This window comes from Ascaphus truei, chromosome 6, assembly GCF_040206685.1.
Source record: "Ascaphus truei isolate aAscTru1 chromosome 6, aAscTru1.hap1, whole genome shotgun sequence".
Lineage (NCBI taxonomy): Eukaryota > Metazoa > Chordata > Amphibia > Anura > Ascaphidae > Ascaphus > Ascaphus truei.
In genome coordinates this window covers 25,119,056-25,128,759 of record NC_134488.1, presented here as the reverse complement: position 1 = coordinate 25,128,759, position 9,704 = coordinate 25,119,056, and the positions used below count along the sequence as shown (strand labels likewise).

Below are 9,704 nucleotides of genomic sequence, written 5' to 3'. Positions count from 1 at the left end.
ACACTATAGGCTCTGAATTGGAGAATGTGTATGTGTATTATCATGTATATACATATATATGCTCTGCTGTTATATATGTGCTTCCATTTCTCTTGCTCACCTCTACCTTACAGATGTACTGTACTTCGCCTAGGTCACAATGACATCAATAAAACACGGCATGTTGGCAAAGGATTGAACGCTCCACGGTGCAGAAAAGAAATCACCGGGAGGAGACCTTTTTTTGGTATAACAAAATAATTTGTGCAACTACAGAGCAAAATTCCAGAGGTCGAAATGTTTTCAGTTCCATTATTGTGGAAGAAAGGAGTTCCAGTGCCACAGCCAGTGACAAGCATCAAGGTACTTCCGGGTTCGTAGAAAAAACTTTATTGAAGCCTCACAAACACACGGCTACACCACGATCTCCCCCTCAACGCGTTTCACGCTATAGAACAGCGCTTCTCTTTGTGTCATTTCCCTTATTGAGCTGTGTTTTTGATTATTCTAGTGTGGGAAAGGACTAGATCTGTGTAATGTACGTACTCACTGACATCGGGCGCCATCTGACACACGTACTAAGCGGTTACTGTTACTAGTTGCGGAACTCCGGGGTTCCCAACTCCAATCCTCAAGTCTTCCACTGAGCCACTGATACACCTGTGCTGAAGCTGGGATATCCTGAAAACCTGACCTGTTGGGGTGTCTTGAGGACTGGATTTGAGCCCCCCTGCTTTAACGTATACCATTGAAATAGCTGCATTTTGCCTTCTAAAAGCACTGTGTTTGTACTGCCTCTGCAATGCGTCATCCGGAACACCAAGGCCAGGCAGCCCTATAAATAGCACTGAGGCCCTGAGGTTGCACGTAATAGCACTCCTGGCTTTCTGCATGGGCAGTCTGCTACACTGCACATCAGGACCGAAGAGTGCTCTGACGTTTGAAGTATGGCAGTACCAGAAGAATAAAATGGCTGCATCAACTGGAGTAACTTTAAAGTCACAACCAGACTGAGCTCTCTGAACTGCTCCCATGAGGACTTGCTGGGGCTGTTTGAGGAAGTGGAGGATAACTTTGCCAGGCTATACAGAATATATGGTGTGTGTGCAGGGTTCTGGTGACATTGTTCTTGCTATGTTAGATGGTACATTTATCTTAGGTTATGATTTATTTAGATTAATAATATTATATTTATTTTAAATCATATAAACACATATACACATAGAATAGGAATCATCAAAGATTAATGTATACATTATTAGGTGTACTTTTCCAGTGGTTAACATAGATGTTACGGTGTCAATGCAGCTCTATATACCTATGTAGATCTTGCAGAGCACCCACATCAAGCAGTTACATGCCGTTAAATGCAGTGTGATGACCAATACTTAGTAAATATGGCCTTACATTAAAATAAGTATGTTTAAATGTAGGGCGCTCGGAAGCATCTTCATCACACCGTGTCTGCTGGACCGTGTCTGCTGGAGCCCCACCGTGTCAGCTTACAAACGCAAGATGCCTTCCAGCTGTTAATTAAAGATGGTGGTGGCTGGAAGGAGTTGTGTTGCACTAGCAGACTGCACAACCACTTACTAAATTCATCCCATTAGGACATGTCGTCGTCGTTGTAAAACGCATTAAGTGCATTTATTTTTTGTTGCGAAAACTCCGTAAATGCGCTTCCTGGCTTGGAATTTCTTGATATTTCAATTGAAAAACGTATTAAGTGCCTATTTCGTCATAGTTCAGTTACCAAAACATAAAACTCATTAAGTATGATTTCGAAATGATGTCAAAAAGAACATTTAATCGCCTTTACCTCAGTACTCAAAGAATGTAGTTAATGACTTTTACCTGTACAACGATGATATATATATATATATATATATATATATTTAGTGGAACGAGAAAACATCTCATTGCCCACAGGGCCGGATGGATGGCGGTGCCGTTGGTGCGCATGCATTGACCGCGCGTGTACAGGCGCTCCGTGCTCTTCCCTGGCCCACCTTCCGTAATCAAATTACCCATTCCTTTTTTTTTTTTTTTTTCAACTTTCATTTTTTATTTGTGGGTATCCAATATACAGAATCTCACCTCCCATTGGCGTATATAATAGACAAGCCACTTTTAACAATCGACAAATGCATCAGCAATAAATTAACATTAAACAGAGAATCAAGACAAGACGTACTAGACTCACCAGACTGGGGGAGGGACACAGAGGGGAGGGAAGGGAGGGGGTGGAGGAGTGATCCTGCGAACTTCTGGAGGTGAAACTGCCCGTGCCAGGGCGACGGCAACTCATCTTAGTTAAATCTATCTCTTGGCGAACCTGACGGGGGGGCCTATCTATTAAATTCCTATGTCTTTGTCATGTCAGTCACCTCCAAGGAGAACGCATTTGTTATTATTAGTGCAGAATTGTAGCGGCGTCCACCCCTGAGATGATATCGGTTTGGGCTAACCACGGGTCCCAGACTTTTAGAAATTTTGTGCCAGAGTCGTTGACCCAACTCGTCAACTGTTCCATCTGACAAACGTGCCAAATTCGATTCCTAATTTTGGGGATAATTGGGATCTCATTTCGCTTCCATAAAGCCGCGATCTCGCACCGGGTGGCGGTCGCAAAGTGCATGACCAATTTGTGTGTCGTTCTCGACATGTCCTGAGGCCGCCTGCCCACAAGGAACAGCCACGGGTCCAGGGGGATCTCTAACTCGAGGATCCTTTGTAACCAGTCCCTAATAGTTTCCCAAATCGGGACCACTCTCGGACAGGACCATAGCATATGGATGAGGTCAGCGATCTCCCCACACTATTTCGGGCAGAGCGGGGAGTATCCCTTGACAAATTTAGCCAGTTTAGCAGGGGTATGGTACCACCGCATAAGGACTTTATATGCGTTCTCCTTCAACGTGACACATATTGAGCTTTTTGCGGCTGTTTGCAAAATGTGGTCCCAGTCCTCGTCCTCTAAACTCTCCCCTAGATCTGTCTCCCACTGTCGCATGTATCTCAGCCGGGGGCCGTCTACCGTGGCCGGACAGACCACCTCCCTGTACATCCGAGATGTCAGACCCCGCGTATCCGTGGGACTCGAACACAGCTGTTCAAAATTAGTTCGTGCGGGACGAACGGGAAATTTGTTATAGAATGCCCTGACCTGGAGGAATCTAAATAATTCAGTATTTGGTAGGTTTGATTCCTCTTTAAGCCAATCGAACGACTTGATAGATTTCGTACCCTCCAGATCTTTCAAGTGATTGTAACCTGCTTGCGTCCATCTTATGAATTTGTCGCCCGTCAGCCCCGGAGCAAAATCCGGATTTCCCCATAGGGGGGTCATTAATGATTGTGGTGATGTGAGGTTGGCTTTAAATTTAGAAGACTCCCAGAACGCTAATGAGTTCGCAACTGCGCAAAGCGGCGTCCCAATGCCTTTTTTGCATTGTTTTGGCAACCAGATCAAATCATGCAGCGCTACCGGCGTATAACATTGTCGTTCTAGTTCTGTCCATCTTCTCTTTGTGGGGTCCGCGTGCCACTGAATAATTTGGCTTAATTGTGCCGCTTTGTAATACGCGATCAAGCAAGGTACCGCTAGTCCTCCTTTTACTACTGGTTTTGTCAGTAGGCTTTTTGCGATTCGGGGGCGTTTTTTGTTCCAAATAAATTGGATGATGTGGGCCTGAAGAGCTTGGATCTCAGACTTAACTAGCGGAATTGGTAGGGCCTGAAACAGATATAGCATCTTGGGCAGTAGGTTCATCTTAACACTATTAATCCTGCCAAACCAGGATATCCCGTAGCCCTGCCCAAGCCCTGAGATCTTCCCTCAGCCTCTTCATCATCTTGGGGAAATTTGCTTTATATAGAGTATTATAGTCCCTTGTGATATATACCCCTAAATATTTGATTGCGGAGGACTGCCATTTAAAATTAAAGTTGAGTTCTAATAATTTTTCCGTTGGTTTCGGCAAATGGATATTGCTTCCGACTTGGTCTGGTTAATTTTGAACCCTGAGACCATGCTGAAGGTTCCCAAGATCTCGAAGACATTGGGCAGGGATGTAAGCGGCTTAGAGAGAGTTAAGATCACATCGTCTGCGTATAACGCAGCCTTATGGTGTTGATCTCCCGTTTGGATTCCTGTTATATTGGGGCATAATCTAATGTGGGCCGCGAGGGGTTCAATACAGAGGGCGAATAATAATGGAGACAGCGGGCATCCCTGCCGGGTCCCACTCCGTATATTAAATAGTTCTGATGGAAAGCCCTGGTGTCTAACTCTCGCTGTGGGTCCTGAATATAGGGCTAATATCGCCTCTAGGAGGCGACCCCCGAACCCAAACGCCCCCAGCGTCTCTCGCAGGTAGGACCAATCAATGCGGTCAAATGCCTTTTCGGCATCCAGACTCAGCACCATTGACGGTATATTTTTCTTTTTCGCCAGATCAATCAGGTCTATTATCCGTCTGGTGTTGTCCGCCGCCTGTCTGCCCGTGATAAAGCCTACTTGATCCGGATGAATCAACCCGGGAAGGACACTACCCACCCTGTTTGCTAGAAGTTTTGAGAATTTTTTTATGTCCGAATTAATCAGGGAGATTGGCCGGTAGCTCTTGTAGTCTGCCGGGTCCTTGCCAGGTTTGTGGATCACTGAGATAGACGCCTGGAGCATCTGAGCCGGGAAGGGCTCCCCATCTAAAATCCCGTTAAATAATTTCAGTAGCTGTGGGGCCAGAATTTTGCAGAATTTGTTATAATACAGATTAGAGTAGCCGTCCGGGCCTGGGGCCTTGGCTGACTTGAGGGACTTAATTACCTCTGTAATCTCTTCCAAGGTGAAATCACCCTGCAGGGCCTCTCCCTCATCCCTGCCCAGGGTCGGCAGTTTTGCCTCAGACAGGAACCTTTCCAGGGTATCTGCCGTTTTTCGGTTATGGTTAACCTTATCCCCGTCATATAGTGTAGCATAGTATTTCCCGAATGCTTCCACTATCTGCCTCGGGTCGGAGGTAAGGTTACCCTGTTGTGTTCTGATGGCCGTTATCCGAAAATTTGGAAGCTTGTTTCGGAGCTTATTGGCTAGTAAAGTATCTGGTTTGTTGGCTTTTTCGTAAAATCTACGCTTGGACCATGCTAACTCCTTTTCGGCCTGGGAGGATAACACTAGGTTCAGGGCCGCCCTCGTATCTATCAATTCTTGCCATGTGTTTTGGTTCTTATTAACGGAGTGCTGTGCAGTGAGGAGTGTTAGCTTCGCCTGCAGCGCCTTTATTTTGGAAGCCTTTTCCCTTTTCCGCTTACCAGCTATGTTCATAAGGACTCCCCTGAGAGCAGCCTTATGGGCTTCCCAGAGCGTGGCTTGCGACTGAACGCTTCCCGTATTTTCACTGAAGAAATCTCTTATCCGATCTCTTATCTCCCGTTCAGTTGCGGGGGCTTTGAGGAGAAGCTCGTTGAGCTTCCAATTTGCTCCGGGTCTGTCTAGCCCTATTAATGTGCACCTCAGCTCTATAGGTGCATGGTCGGACCACGAGATCTCATGAATCTCTGTATGGCCAACCACTGGGACCACTCTGTTTGATACTAGGAGGTAGTCTATTCGGCTGTATCTGTTATGAGCTTGCGAATAAAACGTATATTCCCTGGCAACCGGGTGATGTTCTCTCCAAACATCAGACAACTGACATTCTTGAAGGCCGTGACGTATGGTTGGTAGGTCCTGTCTGTGGGCTGTGTTAGTTTGTGTGCATCTGTCCAGGTCGGGGTCTAAGGTGCGGTTTAGGTCTCCCGCGAGGAAGATACTTCCCTGCGCGACTTTGTGTAACTTACTGAAGAATTGTTCGAAAAATATAGTGTTTTGCTCGCAAGGAGCATAGATGGACGCCAGTGTTACCGGTTGGCCTTGTAAAGTACCTGTCAAAATTAGAAACCTGCCGTCTAGGTCCGAGTGTTGTTTGTCAATAGTGAAAGCAAGTCTGTTGTGTGCAATAATTGCCACTCCCCTTTTCTTGACCTCAGTGGAAGCTAGATAGTATGATCTGTAACTTTTATCCAGGAATCTGGGGTGGTTTAAGCGGGAGAAATGTGTCTCTTGCAAGAAAATGATGTCGGCTTTCCGATGACTATATTCCCTAAACGCAATTCTGCGTTTTGTGGGGCTATTAAACCCTTTCACATTATGTGAAATCATTACTATTTCGTTACTCATCTGGACGGTGTGGAGAGATGACTCTGTGTATCGAGCTTTGTCCCAGTTGAGATCTTCTCGCCACCTGGATCCTTTGTCGTCTGACCTCTTGCCGCTCCTCCTCCAGTGTTGTGGGGTCTGTGGCCGAAGGCAAAAGGGGGGCTGACACAATTGGTGGGGGGGGAGGGTAACATGTAGACAAACATAATCACAATTGTTAGCACATTGGTCACATGACCTTGGCACCCGTGCCACGGTCTTGTGATCCTAGCCCCTGGGTAAACGGCGGGGGAGATGTGACGCACTCCCTCTTGGCGCCCCCCCCACTCCCATACCGCCCTCCCCTCCCAAGGGACTTTGCCGGGGACCTTGGGTGTTGTCCAGGTAGGTCCCGGCATGGAGAACATACGGAAATCAGAGCGGGCCCGAACCCTACCGCCTGTCCCCGCTCTGGTAATAATTATCAAGTGTTTAACGGAAAACGTCAACTTTCAGCTGCTCTAAACTTCCCATCTTAGTCTTATATTTCCTCACCCAGGGCATGCTGCTTCTGTCGTTTGTGGGAGGCTTTATGGACCGACCCTATTGCAATACCCTTCTGTGGACACTCCGCTATCCCGTGACTCGTGGCCCCCTTATGCACTACAGACCCCCTTGTGCCACCTCTGTTGGCAGGGTCAGCCTATTAAATTCTTCTCTGGCGATACCTCTGGGCCTGGCTTCCTTGGGGAAAGTGTTATATGGTGACCGTGGGGTTATCCACCTGTATCATGGTGCCTCCTCATATGTCTTCCACCCCTATATGACCGCCTGTCTCTCCGTCCCCCTTTCCCTAGCGTACAACCCCTTCTGTAGTCCGTAACGCATTCTAACCTCTTCAGGCAGCTTCCTCTTGCCTGCTACCCTCTCTGTCTGCGGTGCTTAGCTGATTTTCCCCCTGCCTCCAGTCCCTGCATTCACTATTCCCTTCTTCCTCTCACGTGTCTCGCCCCCCCATCCCCCTTCGAGGCCCTATCTTCTGCCCCCTTTTCTCTTCTTAACATATCAGACCCTCTCTGTTGACATCCCGCCTGTGTCTGGTCTATTTCTTCTTCTTTCTTTCCTTGCCGTCTTACTCTGTTGCTCTCTTAGCTCCGTTAATTCTGTTAACTTGTCCTATTCACTTACTGTCACCTTCAGCACTTACCCTCTTCTTTCCCCTAACCTACCGCCCTTTCTATACATGCTTGCCAACCAGCTTCTCTGACCTCCCTCCTACCCCCTCTCCCCCCTTTCTTCTGCTGCGGGTCTCCTGAAACTCTTGCCTACCCTCATATCCAGCTCACTTCCCCCTTCCTGTCTCAAGTCTCCTCTTCCTGTCCCTCTCTAATTACTCTCCTGATCCGCCTGTGTCCCCCATCTATTCTAGACTCGTGCCCTCCCCTTTCTTTCTACTGTTATGCCCTGTCCCACTCCTCCTGCCGCCCACGGGGGCGCTCTACATCCTAAATGTCCTCCGGGGCGCTGGCGCATGGCCCCTTGATCCGCCGCAGAGCCGGGATTGCTAATGTCGTCTCCATCGGTCGCTGGTGCAGAAGTTTCCGGGTCGCCGATCTGGGGATGTCCTCGTCGCATCCTCTGGCTATGGGAGGGAGCCCGCCATCTCCGTGGTGCCCTTCCTGTGTGTCACCGGGGCATGGACGTCCTACTTCCACCCCATCCAAGATGGCCGCCCCTAGGTCCTCCCCTTCCGCTGTCGTCTTTCCTCTGGCCGCCATTTTGGAGTAGGCTGTCCCCAGGAGAAGACGTGTCTGTGGCCGCTCCCCTCAACTGGATGTCGTTCCCGCCTGGTGAGCTCTTCCCGCCTACCTTCCGCGTTCTGTGGGTCACGCTGGGGGATTCCTCTGCTCCATCTTGGACGCCATGCGGGGACCACGAGGTGAGTGACTTTGTCTCCTTTTCCCCCTGTTTGCGGTTCTGCCGTTCTTGTGAGGCTTGGCTCACCTTGGAAGTCCACTGGTTCGGGGGGAATCTGTGTGTAGAGTCCTTTAAAGTCTCTTATGGGCCCGTGCAGTTTGGGCAACTATACTTTAAACTTAAACTTCGCCTAACTTTCAGAGTTCTGAATTTTCCTGACAACCCGGTCAGGTATAGTGGGCCTTAGTCCTGGGCAGCCCCCCCTCCGGCCGTACCCCCCACCGTGGACCACGAGGGACCCGGGGCGGGTTCCTCCGTCTCCCCGGTCGTGGCGCTGGGCCCCGCGCTCAGGCCTAGTTTCTGCAGAAACTTCGGTCTTTCTTCTGGAGCTTTTAATTGGATCGGGCGACCATTACGCAGGACCAAGAGTCCAAAGGGAAAGGTCCAGCGGTAACAGACCGCTTTTTCCCTCAGGACTCTTGTGATGGACCAAAGGTCTCTCCTAAGGGCCAGAGTGGCCGGAGACAGATCCTGGAATACCGTGATCTTGGCTCCCTCAAAGTCCATGGAGGGTGTATTTCGTGAGCACTTCAGCACTTCTTCTCTTGTGCGGTAATAGTGTAGGCGCACTATTATGTCCCTTGGGGGGTCCGCGGGTTGGGGCTTGGATCTGAGTGCCCGGTGACACCGATCCATATGTAGCAGCGCTGCAGGGGACTCCGGGCATATGTGTTGTAGCCATCTTCCTACAAAGTCTTCACAGTCCCCTATAGATTCAGGGATCCCCCGGAGGCGCACGTTGTTACGGCGGTCCCAATTTTCGGCATCCTCCTGCCGGTCACGGAGCTCATTTATCTGCGCATGCAAGTTCCCCGTTTTCTTTGTATTCTTCTGGGTCGCCTTTACATTCGCGTCCACCCGCACCTCCAGATCTTGGGTCCGGGTCCCCAGGCCTCCCACCTCCTTGGTCAGTGCCCGGATCTCTGCTTGTAGAACCCCCTTCAGGTCATTATATAGCCACTCTATGTCGCAGCGTCGGACCGGCAGGAGTCCCTGATCGCTCGGCTCTCCGTCCCCCTCCGATTCCGAGCCTGGGCGGGAGATGGGGGCCATTGCTGCTGATGCCCTGCGGGATCTTCCCTCTCCGAAGTAATCAGGGAGACCCTTCTTGCCGGGGGTCTTTGCTGTTTTTTTTTACATCCTGAAGTTAGTGCTCAGTGTGGAATGAGAATTAAGCTTTTTCTGAGTATTTTAGTCCGTTTTTGCTTAAAAACTGTCAGAGCGGGGCATGGAGCAACAGAGTCACACAGCCATGCAGTCTGACCTCGCGCATGCGCTCCAGCTACCCATTCCCTTTAGTGTTTTTCAGCACCAGAAGACTTATGGAGTTGCACTGCTTGGTAAATATGGCCCTTTGTGCCTTGTAAAACACATGGACTGTAATCACACTTGATCGTCCCATTGATGCATCTATAAAGGTGAATGGAAAGATGAAGTTTCGGTGCATTATAATGGTAAGTAGACGGGACGATAACATGAAATGACAAAAAACCCAAGGTTTAAGCATACAAGAATCAAAGTTCACCCAATGGTTGTCTTGGACACACTTTAGAATTAGAAGTTAACTTTT

At 48.9% G+C, this 9,704-nt stretch overlaps 1 protein-coding gene across 1 annotated transcript in view; it reads right to left on the bottom strand.

Moving 5' to 3' along the window:
• Positions 1 to 9,704, bottom strand: part of LOC142496764 (phospholipase A2 homolog otoconin-22-like) — a 399,541-nt gene that overhangs the window by 15,942 nt on the left and 373,895 nt on the right.